This window comes from Lissotriton vulgaris, chromosome 4_1 (assembly GCF_964263255.1).
Source record: "Lissotriton vulgaris chromosome 4_1, aLisVul1.2, whole genome shotgun sequence".
Lineage (NCBI taxonomy): Eukaryota > Metazoa > Chordata > Amphibia > Caudata > Salamandridae > Lissotriton > Lissotriton vulgaris.
Genome location: NC_141691.1, coordinates 491,992,716 through 492,007,785, shown reverse-complemented (window position 1 = coordinate 492,007,785; position 15,070 = coordinate 491,992,716).

The following is a 15,070-nucleotide window of genomic DNA, read 5'->3' as shown; positions in this document are numbered from 1 at the left end:
GTATGTTGTCTTTTTGACTTTTGGGGTGATTACTTTTATAGTGTAACAATGTGTTACGGTCACTCGGTTTGGTATAAAGATCAACCCCTAGAGCTGCATTGTCTGCCCTAATTTTGATGTCCATAAATTCAATAGCCTCTTTGTTAAAATTTGAAGTGAATCTGAGATTTGTATCTCCCAAATTCAACCAAAGAATAAATTCATTGAGTAATTCTAATGTGCCTGTCCAAATGAAAAAAATGTTGTTGATGTATCTCGACCAACATGTGATATTCTCACTAAATGGTGCTATATTGTTAAAAATGTGCTTGTCCTCAAAGGCTGCTACATATAGACAGGCCAGACTGGGGGCACATGTCGCCCCCATGCTGGTCCCTTTTATCTGCTTGAAAAAATTGTTCTTGAATAAAAAGATGTTATTCTTCAGAATGATTTCTGCGCATTCAAGAATAAATGTTGCATGCTCACTGAGGTCCTCAGCCCCATTTTTTAGGAGGCCCTCTAACATCATGATGTTATCATCCTGTGGGATGTTAGTATAGAGGGCCTCTATATCCAAGGTTACCAACCATTGGGTGGTAATATCATAAGGTAAACCTTCAATTTTCTCAATCATGCAGGTGGTATCTTTTATGTAGGCTTTCTGATTTATTACTATCGGTTGTAGGAACCTGTCTATATATTTGCTGAGGGGTTCTGTGATTGAATTAATGGAGGATACAATGGGACGCATGGGTGGGTCCACCATATTTTTGTGGACTTTAGGAAGTCCATACAGAGCAGGAATGATAGGTGCTTCATTTTAAAAAAAATTCAATTCATCCTGACAGATTATTTCGTCTTCGTGAGCAAAATTGAGGAGCACATGCACTCTTTGGATAAGGGCATTCCACTCTAGTCTGCTGGAAGGACAGTAATGTTCTGGATTGTTAAGCAGTAACATCATTCTTTTGTCATAGTCTTCAGAGTTCATTAGAACTATACTCCCTCCCTTGTCACCAGGTTTAATGGTTAAAAGTTCATTCTTTTCTAGATTTTTTAGGGCAGCTCTTTCAGCTCCGGTTAAGTTATTAGACCCTCTCAATGGATGCATTAAAAGTTCTGCAATGTTACTTTCTACGACCTTTTCAAATAGGTCTATTTGTTTATGAACCATACCAACATGGGGTGTCCAAGTAGATTTGGGTTTAAGACCCGATTTATTGATTGAACTTTCTCTTGGAGGCTTATCTTTAAAGAAATCTTGCAACCTGATTTTTCTAAAGAATCCCTGTAAGTCTCTTTCTAAATTGTATTTATCGACCCGGGTGCTAATGGCAAAGCCTAAGCCCTTTTCTAAGACCTCTTTTTCTGTTTTGTTAAGGCTAATGTCAGAGAGATTTATGATCGCTGCTTTTTGATTTAATCCCACTTCGGTTGGCTCCTTGTGTAATATCTCCTCTGTTGAGGTTGAGGGTAAAATTTCCCTCTCCCATTGCCTCTCGGATGGTTGTGATGATTTTGGTGGTTTCCCCGTCCCCGTTGACCTAAAAAAGGCAGTGACTCTCTATTGGGGGTAGATGTTGCTTCACCTGCTCTGTTTTTGTCCACAGTTTTATCTTGTTCAGAGTCAGTGCTTGTATAAGAGGAGTCTGAAAAGGTCACTCGTTTTTTGGGGTATGTACGCCAAGGTTGTTGCCATTGATTTCTATTGGGAAAGTTTTCTCTAGGGCGATCAAAAAAGTATTTTTGGGTATAGGGATAGACTATCTCGGTGTTATAATTGGATACATCTTTGTCAAATTTGTTTGTTTTTTTACCAAACAAGTAATCCCTATAACCAGAGACATCTCTTTGGATGTCTTCTAATTTTTTCTTTGCGTCTTCCAGTACTTCATTGGTTACCAGTGAGAAAACGAGTGCAATTTAAGACCCTATGCACAATTCACAAAAGTGTGATAGGTAAAAGCCCTAAATATCTGGCCAACATCTTCCTGCCTTATGCCCCTGGGCGTATCCTGCGCTCTATGAACCAACAACTTCTGCAGGTGCCCAGAATTAAGAAGGCCAGACAAGGGGGGCGAGCCCTAGCCCACCTTGGACCAAAGCTCTGGAACTCTCTGCCTTTTGAGATAAGGACACTGACCAATCATCTGACCTTTCGCAAGGTCTTGAAAACACATCTATTCCCCGTTAACTGAAATAATCTCTCTCTCTAAATACTCCATTCTCCTCTTCACTCAACATCTGAGGATTCACTTACTGGCAAAGCGCGGAGATACCCCTTCGGGGGTCTATTCTTGCGCTATAGAAGAATATAAAATAAATAAAATAAATAAAATTGAACTATCTAACTTAGTTTCCAGTTCAGCTATTTCTTTTCTTTCTATTATTAGGATGGAGTTTGCTGTCTCAATTATTAGCAACATCCAATCCCTGCTGCATCTATTGGCAATTAGGGTCCAATTCTCTATAAATCTCGCATGACGTATGAAGACCCCTGGTTCATTTTTGACCTGTAAGCCACTCGGGATTATGCCTATCTTGAGATAATCAATTAGGAAGTCTGCATGTAGTTCTGTGCGAACTAATTTCTTTTTATTATTCCAAAGTTTGCGCCATTGGTTTTCATCATTATTCGTATTTGTGGTAGAAGTATAATTTTTAGAAGTGCCATTTACAATTTTATTAAATTCTTCTTCAGAAAAACCTTTGGTTTTTAAAGTGTCCATTTTTAATTGGGTACACTGTATGGGACAATGCCCTTAACAAATTTATTGTGAAAAAAGAAGCCTCCCAGCTAACAAGCTGTACAGTCACTAATATTTGAAGAAAGGAGGTACCCCTGTAATATATGACAGGGAGGGGGATATTCACATCAGCAAAACTAGAGTCCCTGTTACGACCGTGGCAGGCTAGAATGGCTGAACTCAAAAATACTGGACGGGGTCAGAAATAGAAGGATAATTGTCTCTATCTTATTAACCAATTAAACATGTACAAGCAAGGCAAAATGGACAGACACACAAAATTATTTAAAAGTATACTCAGAAGGACAGTTTTTGTTGATTACAAAAATAATCATAACATTTATTTAACACCTCCCGGCATGGGTTACATTCTAAAACATAATAAAAACATACGATATAAAAACCACCTACGGTGGTAAAGCAATAAGTCTATCTTTACTCAAAAGTAAACAAAACAGTCGACGCAGCGTTTCGGAGCTTTCTAGATCTTCACACCTTCTTCAGGACATTTGTAACATTTTGACTCAGTATCTATAAAGTTAAAACAATACATTTTTATTTTATAAAAAATTTTGAGAAAAACCACAACAACAATGTAATGTCCCTGCCTCACTGCAGCTTGTACACGGCTACTGTCTCAATTTCATACATCATAGACAACCCCTTAGTCTCTCAATACGCATCTCATCATAGAGCAAAAAATACAAAACAATTATAAAATTATAATACAACCTATGTTGCAATTGTTATTAGGCCTAAAGATGCATTCCATTTCTATCATATGACTAGGTTCCCTGATTTTTACACATGTATAGATGGTTAAGTCATACCTAATTTCATATAGGAAAGGGTTTAAATTGCTTTCCATCTAGATTTGAACTTCTTATGCAAATGATATTTCTCAGGCTGTTTCAAAACAAAGATAGAATACTTCTTTAACGGTCTATTCTGTTTTACAATGACAAATTTTATATACCGTTATGGCCATTTGCGAATTAATTACCTTGCATGTCAATGGAATAAGCCTCTATCCGCACGGAGGGGTCACCGTCAAATAGCAGGAATAAGTACTCGGTTTCCTAGGATCTAAGGATATCATGTAAATCTTGATTTACCAATTATGTTTACATAAAGGCTGGTATCTGATTTATAGTTGTGTGATACCCAAGTTTACTAACCTGTTTGTAATGTTAAGTAGATCTTGAAGATTTGGTTCACAGGGTGATGCTCTCTTTGTCCAAGTCTTCACCTTTTTAGTTTGATGTGCGAATCTATACATATGTAATAAAAATTAATATGCTCAGAATCTTACGACCACTCTGTTATTGTGTTCTAGACTAACGTTCTAAGTCTAAGATATAATGCCTCGAACGTTGTTTAGGGTCGCTATATGGCTAGTGCTCGAAGTGTCGGCGCGCGTTTGATGGCGTGATTACTCTAGTCATAGAACGCGATATATGGATTTGGACCTGTCTCAGAATAAGTTTAAGATATGGCCCCATATGTTGATACTACAAGCTTTCCTACTCATAGGAGATATTTTTATGTATACAAATTGAGTAAAGAGAGGTAGTAATTATTATTTCTAAATTGCGGGACACGTCGTAGTTCTAGCATTAAGACCCAAAATTACTTTGGAACACGAGGGTAACTGCGAAATCTCCTTGAAGGAGTAATCTGGGTACCCATATGGACGGTCAGTAGACGGTCCGCCTGATATTACAATCTCTTTCGAAATTTAGAAAGGAGCTATCATGGACCTATTTCTTCAGAGCCTCTACATACCTTTAGTTTAAAATGCGGCCTCCCTGCTCCTCCGTGCTTCCGTCTTCATGACGATTCGAAGTAGAATAAGCATGTTTTTGGGGCGGCCTTTTTATGCTGACGCCTCCTAAGTTGACCCGGAAATAGTGAGCGCAATGTATGTCGAATCTAAATGTGAAATTTATCTGAGAATGACTTTCTCAAAATTGCGATCTTTTCTCTTATGTTTACTGCACCATGCGCATTATTTATATAGAAACCTGTATTTATTAAATTATCAATCTTATGTCGATCGCCTGAGTTTCTGACCCGGAAGTGCTTGCATTAAGTATACGATCTCGTAATGTGCAAGTTCATGACTTATAAATTAAAACATTGTGCAACGTTTTAAAGTGGAGGCTAGGATCTAAGAATATATTGGAATTAAATAATGATTAGGCCCCAAATAGCTGTCTGTGTTATAAGAAAATTCCGTTGTTCGTGCGTCGGCCATCTTAGATTGGGATAACCTAGAATACAAACTAAATTTGCTTGCACTAAATCATAACTTTGTCTACCTTAGAACATCTAACAGTGCACTTTATGAAGTATATCCTTAATGACATTCGGTATTAATCGTATCTCATACAATTATACAATCTGTTTGTTCAGAACACCATGATAATTATGCTGGATCAATCATACCTCAGTATTAGCGCTAGGCTTCATAATTGTCTTCGGTAAAGAACAAGTTTTTTTTATAAAAAAAAAAAATTTTGCAACTATATTCATAGGGCACATTTACAAACATCTGATGAATGTTTAACATTGCAATATATAGAGACATCATCGTGTGCTATCCTCAATACATTATTGCAAGAACATTTATGAAATACACATGTCTAACTGTCGTCATACTCAGAAGGATACCTCAAGCTGTAGTTCTTTATTCTGATTTAGCTGACGGGGACATGGCACGTATTTCGTATTATTCTCATTCTGTATTCGCTGGACTGGTTTTTACATCTCGCTGTATTACGAGAATTACCACTCAGTGGGAAAATTTGTCACACGATTTGGAATAAAGGGAGGAGGGAAAATTCGTTGTTTATACTATTTTCAGAATTATTTCTACATCAGGGAGGACTATTATTTAGGAATTAAAGGATTAGTCTTTCCCATTCTTCTCTATTGTTTAGTCCGGTACGGAAAGTAACGAATATAGACATATAGAATTCTTCTCTCTTTTTTTTATTATTTTCGAAATTTCCCCCTCTCCAGCTGTGAGATATGACTTCAACAACACACCACTTAAGATCTTCTAATTTGTGGTCGTGTGTTATCCAATGTTCCACTAACGGGGCAGATTTCTTTTTTATTCTGACGGCTAACTTATGTTCAGTTATTCTCGTTTTTATCTCTCTTGCTGTTTCACCTATGTAGGCCTTATTACAAGGACATATTATCATGTAAATCAGATCTTTGGTTTTACAGTTTGCAAAATTTTTAACATTATGTGCTATACCATTATATGATATCAAGTTACCTTTCATCATTGATATACAGTTGGAACACGTATTACAGGTGAAATTTCCTGTTGGAAGCAGAGTTCTATTGATTGTATTAGAGGTGCTACGAGTCTTTTCTTTTATGGCTGAGATACCGCCACCCCCTCTCAACACAATCCCCAAAGGAGGGAAACCGGAAACAGTTCTTGAAGTTTTTGGAAGAGGGAGGGAGTGACCCTCCTGGCCGTATTTATTAAAACAAAATTAAAACGTTAAATCAACAGTTTCATATTAATGTACAATTTCATAACCACATTGCGATGTTTGGCTAACCTTAACAGATTCTCTAATACAGAGGTTCTCCTAGCCGAACTAACATCCTACAAAACATTTACTTGAAATTTTGAAATTGTACATCCTAACGTTTAAGGGCCAACGGCAAGGTCGTAACCGGTGTCAAGATCCCTAACCAGAAATACCCCCCCCACTTGTGAGGGGCGACAGCACTGAGGCGTACCTCAAGTGCAACTACCAATTTCCCTTGACTTGACGGGGGCACCAATAAAACTCGACGCCACTTAAAGGTCGTTCGAGGACTCGTGTGAGGTATCTAGAAGGTAGCGTAGACCCCCCCCCAAACCCCGCACAACTTACCACATCTGCCGTCGCAGACGTCACTGGCCCTGGGAAATTCCCCAGGAGGGGGCTGTAACCCCTCCTACACAGGAAGGGGCCTTGACCGCCTTTCCTTTTCTTTCGGTGACCCATCCTTAGAAGGGACCGCCTCCCCGTTGAGGGGCCAATGGCCACCTCTCCCGAGCGCTCCCATCCGTGTTGGGTGACGCCCACTCATAGGGATCTTCCAATTAGTGCTCACCGATCATGACCTTACCGCCCGACCAAAATAAATACGACAATGCTAACTAACCTACTAAACTAAAACTACATTGGCCACTACGACCGTCTCAAAAGCATGCTTATAAATGAACACTAAAGCCGAATTTCTTTAATCACAAAACATAAATAGACCATTCTTTATTACACACTCAAAATCAACACGATAATACCACAACCTGTAAACGAAATTAAAATTATCCATCAACTTTTATTCAAAACAACTGGCTGTCTTCAGGGGCTGGTGGGTGGGTCAAAATTGGCTCTTCGTTCCGTCTCGAGCTCACGTGCAGCGAGGAGGTGCAGCTTCAGAGCACAGGAACAAGAGGATGCCTTCTGGTCTTGCGTCCCCTTTTATCCGTCTTCAGGGCGGGCGTAAACCCGCTCCTGCCTTCCCCGAGGGCGTGGCCAGCCACGTCAGTGTCTAGGCCAGCCCACTCTAGGGCGGGAAAAAGCGCGCCCCGGCTACGCCGCTTCGGGCATACCAGCCGAGACTCGCTTCCCGCCCAAGATGGCTTCCCGGGGGGATCGTGGTACTCCGCCATACGTGCGGGGGGACCGAGTGGTCGCCCCTTTCCATATGGCTGAGATACCCGCCACCCCCTCTCAACACAATCCCCAAAGGAGGGAAACCGGAAACAGTTCTTGAAGTTTTTGGAAGAGGGAGGGAGTGACCCTCCCGGCCGTATTTATTAAAACAAAATTAAAACGTTAAATCAACAGTTTCATATTAATGTACAATTTCATAACCACATTGCGATGTTTGGCTAACCTTAACAGATTCTCTAATACAGAGGTTCTCCTAGCCGAACTAACATCCTACAAAACATTTACTTGAAATTTTGAAATTGTACATCCTAACGTTTAAGGGCCAACGGCAAGGTCGTAACCGGTGTCAAGATCCCTAACCAGAAATACCCCCCCCACTTGTGAGGGGCGACAGCACTGAGGCGTACCTCAAGTGCAACTACCAATTTCCCTTGACTTGACGGGGGCACCAATAAAACTCGACGCCACTTAAAGGTCGTTCGAGGACTCGTGTGAGGTATCTAGAAGGTAGCGTAGACCCCCCCCCAAACCCCGCACAACTTACCACATCTGCCGTCGCAGACGTCACTGGCCCCGGGAAATTCCCCAGGAGGGGGCTGTAACCCCTCCTACACAGGAAGGGGCCTTGACCGCCTTTCCTTTTCTTTCGGCGACCCATCCTTAGAAGGGACCGCCTCCCCGTTGAGGGGCCAATGGCCACCTCTCCCGAGCGCTCCCATCCGTGTTGGGTGACGCCCACTCATAGGGATCTTCCAATTAGTGCTCACCGATCATGACCTTACCGCCACAGGCCGGATAGTTGACCGGCTATCCGGACCCCCCACAAAGCTCCTACCTAAAGGTCATGTTTTAACGTTTTTAACCATGCTAAGAAGTCTCCTATGAGTAACTCATTCCCCACCCGAGACAAATGCACCCCATCCCCCAAATACATACTGTCATCATTAATACAGCCATGCGAAATAGAATGCAATGTACTGGAACGGAACAACCTACTCACTTTGTTATTAAGCTTTCTCACAGATTGATTCAAAGCAGGAACAGAAATAGCCCCTCGCCACACTTTTCGTGGGATCATATGGGACCACGCAATTGTGCACCCCGGAACTCTCCTCGCCAACCAACTTACAGTGGAAAGCATTGCCTCCAGGAGAAGTCGTCTACCGGTGGTGACCAAATCATTGCCCCCTAGATGTACTATGACTATAGACGGCGGTGACCTCGTCCGCCCTAACAAACCCTCGAAAAATGCTTGAAACTGGTCAATACAGAGACCGCCTCTTCCGTAGAAGGACACACTGTACCCGTATTCCCCAGCTACGTGAATCATGTCACCTGCTTTGAATACGTCCGCGGCACGCCTCACGTATGAGTGGCCCACGACCCACACCTCCTTTTTCACAGCCGGTGATGTCTGACCGCTGGCCCGGTGTTGGGTCGACTGCATAGTCCGCCCCGCCTCGTAGGCTTGCGCAACTGAAAACCAAACAAAAACAAGAAGCGTGAGTACATTGTTACAGCTTCACAACATGTGCAACCGCACATACCTTTTATAACAATTGGAGGACCAACGCCCCACCCGTTTAACTTGTTCCACATTCAGACCCCTGGCTGTAGCTTCTGTAGCAGCCCCTATCCGAAAGGAATGGGTCCCAAACTCGCCCGGGTTCAAGCCCGCATCGGCAATCGACATCGCAAGCACCCGCTGAAACTGAAACCTTGTCAGTGGGGTGGCGTCAGCGTGTCTCAACAATGTCCCCCCCCATGATGCCACCCTTTGTGCTAGGTAATCTTCTAAACACTTTATCGGACACATGGAGGACCCGGGAATCCTGCGTATGATTATGCAGTCACCCATCCCACTTTGATCGGTCTTGGACCTGACAAAGGAGACAGTCATTGTCTCTCCTCTGATCTGAACGTGTTCCTGGCACAAACCCCCTGTCACATCCTGTTTGTTCCTTGCCACCAGTTCGCTTACCCGCATCGCCCCATGAAATGCCAGCGTAAAAGCGGCTCGGAACAACACCGTCTCAAACTGAGATGAACATGTGGCAGGGAGTGTGGCCAACAACTGGGCCAACCTATCCAAACCTATCGGGCGCCTCTCATCTACTCTGCGACCCTCAAGGCGTTGCCACCCACGCAGCGCTTTCTGTACAATGAAAGACGCTGTCGGGTCCTGGATACCATGAGCCCTGGCAACAAAGGAAATGGCAGCACGATGCCTCTGGGCCGTAGCCACCGATTTCCCAGCCCTACGTAAGGACATCAGAAAATTCACTACCCATTCCTCGTGGCCCCAAAGCCCCTCTCTATCAGTCCCCAAAAAGGCTACATAGGACCGAAACGCCCCTTCATATGCCTTCCTCGTCCTTGGTGCTAGACTCTCTCCCACGAGGTGACGAAGTTCGGGGCACCGAGAGACCAGAGAGCTTCGGGAAAGGGTGCCGGCTCTGGGTCCACTGTGGGAAGGAAACCCGAGAAAGCCTGCATATGAAAACGAGACAGTGCATCAGCCGCCTGATTCAATACCCCCGGGACATGTTTTGCTCTGAATAGCACATTCAGTTGCATACACAGTAAAACTATTTCTTTGAGCAGTCTTAAAATCAGTTTACATCGTGCTGCCTGGCTATTGATGCACTCGACCACGGTCATATTGTCAGACCAAAATACCACAGAGTGATCTTTGAACCCTTCGGGCCAGGTTCTCAGGGCCACCAAAATGGGGAAAAGTTCCAGGAAAGCAATATTACTTGTCAGTCCATTGTCATGCCACCATGCCGGCCACCTTTGTGCCGAACATTTTGTGCCGAAGATGGCACCAAAACCTATGCTACCTGCCGAATCTGTCCATAGCCCCAGCTCTTCAGAGGACACGGCCAGTTTGTTCCAGACGACTCGACCATTAAAATCCGCCAGAAATGCTAACCAAATGCGCATGTCCTGGCGGACCTCAGCCGATAGTCTCGTGCGATGATGACCCTCCTTTAGGCCGACCATAGCTTGGGCAATTGAACGTGAAAAGGGGCGGGCCATCGGTATCACCCTCAGGGCAAAATTCAACTGTCCCACCAACTGCTGTAATTGATGCAGCGTAACTTTAGATCCATTTATACACATTTGCAGGGCTGCCCTGAATTTCCACACTTTGTCAGCTGGTAAACGAAAACAACCCTCACTGGAATCTAACTCGATCCCCAGAAACTCGAGGCAAGTCGCAGGACCCACCGTCTTACCTGGTGCCAATGGCACACCAAACTGCTTCATTAACACACAAAATTCGGCCAAGGCCTGGCCACATTCGAGATCCCCGGGAGCCCCAAGGAACAGAAAATCATCAAGGTAATGCATTACATGTTGGAAACCCGTCTTCTTTGTGAAGACCCATTGTAGAAAACTACTGAATTTCTCGAAATAGGCACAAGATATAGAGCACCCCATCGGCATACACCTATCCATGTAATAATGACCCTGAAACATGAAACCCAGGAGACGCTGGTCGTCTGGGTGTACCGGGAGCAATCGGAACGCTGACTCGATATCTGACTTCGCCATCAGCGCCCCGGGCCCCAGGCGATTCAAAATGGCTACGGCCTCATCGAAGGATGCATACCGCACCGAACACACTTCCGGGTCTATTGCATCGTTTACAGAAAGACCACGTGGAGGTGATAAATTATGAATCAGTCGGAACTCACCCGGGTCCTTCTTGGGGACCACCCCTAAAGGAGAACAAACAAAACTCTGCACCGGGGGTACACTAAACGGGCCGGCGACCCGACCCCGAGTAACCTCTTTCCGGATCTTATCCTGTACCACGGCCGTATGCTGCAGGACCGAAAGTTGATTTTTACACTTCTCCACACCCTGAAAGTCCCCTACTGGGATGCGGAAACCATACGAAAACCCGTTCCGCAGCACCCCAGCAGAAGTACGATCCGGCTATTCACTGAGCCAGGGAATCATCGCCAAGGTATCAATCGGGGTAGGTAGAGGCGCCCCTCGGACTATGTTAGACCTGTTTGGCGCCTCCTCTACCCCCGTTATCACCCGTTTTGGCTCTGCACGTGGACTCAGGATGGGACGACCCGCACCCACTACATTCGTGTTTAAATTTACACGATCCCTGAGGCCTAGTACATTTACCTCTGTTGAAATTCCAGCAGAACCCCCTTTTCCCTGTATTGCCGGCAGGTCTCGAGTAATCGTCGGTACCCGTACCTGATCCAAAGGGCGTCCCCGCATATTGGCGGGAGGATTCGCCCACATTACTCCCTACCAATGGCATTTTCAACATACCTGTCTCCTTCATTTTATCCCATGTCAAAGAATCATAACAATCCCAGGTTAAGCTTTTATTATGCTCTTTAGCCTTTCTAAAAAGATTATCATAGCAGAACCAATGGTTACCCTGGTGTGACGTCGAGTACCCCATGATTCGCGACTGATAGGTCGGCAACTCGGAAAGCAACTCGGGCCTACGTTCCCCTAAGATCGACGTAAAAAATCCCCCATGCTTTGCCCCAATTGCCAATATTCTCATTCACTTTAAAGGCGGCCATTTTTGCGCGCCAAACACTCGGATGCATGAGGTCTTTCTGGCCCTTAACATGCTCCACCTCATAATGATCAACAAGCAATGAGAAGATGTTCACATATTCCCCCGCCCAAATCTTCTCTTTAATCGCCAAAGGCACATGTTGACCCAACCTTTCTCTACGAGAGGGTGCTGACTCATCCCTCGCAATCGGCAATGGCCGCTTACCTGCACCGGACGCTGCCTCTGCGGTCGTAATCGTCCCTTGTGGCTTGTCGACTACTGCAGCCGGCACGGACACCTTGGCTGCATCCCGTTTCTCGCGCAATTGCTTCATCAGCGCCTGCGCGTCTACAGCCGTGGCGCCCTCACTACTTTCGCCCAACCACGCTGCAAGTTGTGCTGCCAGCTCGGGCGGCATATCTTCATTGGACACCGGGTTGACCACCACGGGAATCGGATTCCCCTCCACGGGTACTGGGGTTGGCGCTTCGAGCGGGGTACAGGGAACCGGGACGTCTCCCCCAGCTGGTCCCCTCTTTGGCCTCTTGGCTCTCCCGACTGGGGCTGCTCCAGCCGAAGGACGTTCCGGCCCCCCTTCCCCCTCTCTCTCCGCCACCCGCTTCTTCAGCTCGGTCATCTCCTTCATGAGGACCCGAAGCATCTGATCAGTCGTCATTCTCTTTCCGCCTTTCTTGGGCATTTTTCCGACAGAGTATCTGTAAGACAAAAGAAAGATTACAACGCTCAAAATTGGCTCTTCGTTCCGTCTCGAGCTCACGTGCAGCGAGGAGGTGCAGCTTCAGAGCACAGGAACAAGAGGATGCCTTCTGGTCTTGCGTCCCCTTTTATCCGTCTTCAGGGCGGGCGTAAACCCGCCCCTGCCTTCCCCGAGGGCGTGGCCAGCCGCGTCAGTGTCTAGGCCAGCCCACTCTAGGGCGGGAAAAAGCGCGCCCCGGCTACGCCGCTTCGGGCATACCAGCCGAGACTCGCTTCCCGCCCAAGATGGCTTCCCGGGGGGATCGTGGTACTCCGCCATACGTGCGGGGGGACCGAGTGGTCGCCCCTTTCCAATAAGTATGGACCAGACAATTTTTGATTGTTTTGTTCCGTCGAAAACTAAACATTGGTTTTGGGATCTTTTCACCTGGTCTATTATTTAATAAAGACCCATTGCGGTTTATGATGTTTTTTATTTTATTACTCGCTGTACTAAAGTTAGTTACGAAAATTAGTCTGTCATTGCTTTTATCAGTTTTATCTTTATTGTTATCAAACAGTGCTTCTCTGTTATAGTATTTCGCACGTTTGTACGCACGTTTTATTAGTTTGTCTGGATATCCCTTGTTCCTAAGTTTAATCGAGAGGGCATCCGCATGTTTATTGAAATCTTGCATGTTGGTACAATTGCGTCTAATGCGCAAATACTGTCCAAATGGTATGTTGTCTTTTTGACTTTTGGGGTGATTACTTTTATAGTGTTTGGTTATCAAAAATAGAAACGGACACTAGTTACACCTTATGACCATTGGTATAAGGGATAAAGGTCAGAGTAGCCTCAAAAAACTCTATGTTTTTTGTTGGGAGAAGGTGCGGTATATCTGGTTCGTCCGGACACTGCACCCTAGACCAGAGGTGCCTCGGTGAGGCTGGCACATTCACTTCGGAGTAGCCAATGATAACTGCCACAACTCTAATGTGGGGCGGACGAACCAGATATACCGCACCTTCTCCCAACAAAAAACATAGAGTTTTTTGAGGCTACTCTGACCTTTATCCCTTATACCAATGGTCATAAGGTGTAACTAGTGTCCGTTTCTATTTTTGATAACCAAACAATTAACCTTGGGGAACGAAACGGAGACCTCGATCCCTCATCCCTCTTTTTGATTAATTACTTTTATAGTGTAACAATGTGTTACGGTCACTCGGTTTGGTATAAAGATCAACCCCTAGAGCTGCATTGTCTGCCCTAATTTTGATGTCCAAAAATTCAATAGCCTCTTTGTTAAAATTTGAAGTGAATCTGAGATTTTTATCTCCCAAATTCAACCAAAGAATAAATTCATTGAGTAATTCTAATGTGCCTGTCCAAATGAAAAAAATGTTGTTGATGTATCTCGACCAACATGTGATATTCTCAATAAATGGTGCTATATTGTTAAAAATATGCTTGTCCTCAAAGGCTGCTACATATAGACAGGCCAAACTGGGGGCACATGTTGCCCCCATGCTGGTCCCTTTTATCTGCTTGAAAAAATTGTTCTTGAATAAAAAGATGTTATTCTTCAGAATGATTTCTGCGCATTCAAGAATAAATGTTGCATGCTCACTGAGGTCCTCAGCCCCATTTTTTAGGAGGCCCTCTAACATCATGATGGTATCATCCTGTGGGATGTTAGTATAGAGGGCCTCTATATCCAAGGTTACCAACCATTGGGTGGTAATATCATAAGGTATACCTTCAATTTTCTCAATCATGCAGGTGGTATCTTTTATGTAGGCTTTCTGATTTATTACTATCGGTTGTAGGAACCTGTCTATATATTTGCTGAGGGGTTCTGTGATTGAATTAATGGAGGATACAATGGGACGCACGGGTGGGTCCACCATATTTTTGTGGACTTTAGGAAGTCCATACAGAGCAGCAATGATAGGTGCTTCATTTTAAAAAAAATTAAATTCATCCCGACAGATTATTTCGTCTTCGTGAGCAAAATTGAGGAGCACATGCACTCTTTGGATAAGGGCATTCCACTCTAGTCTGCTGGAAGGACAGTAATGTTCTGGATTGTTAAGCAGTAACATCATTCTTTTGTCATAGTCTTCAGAGTTCATTGGAACTATACTCCCTCCCTTGTCACCAGGTTTAATGGTTAAAAGTTCATTCTTTTCTAGATTTGTAAGGGCAGCTCTTTCAGCTCCGGTTAAGTTATTAGACCCTCTCAATGGATGCATTAAAAGTTCTGCGATGTTACTTTCTACTACCTTTTCAAACAGGTCTATTTGTTTATGAACCATACCAACATGGGGTGTCCAAGTAGATTTGGGTTTAAGACCCGATTTATTGATTGAACCTTCTCTTGGAGGCTTATCTTTAAAGA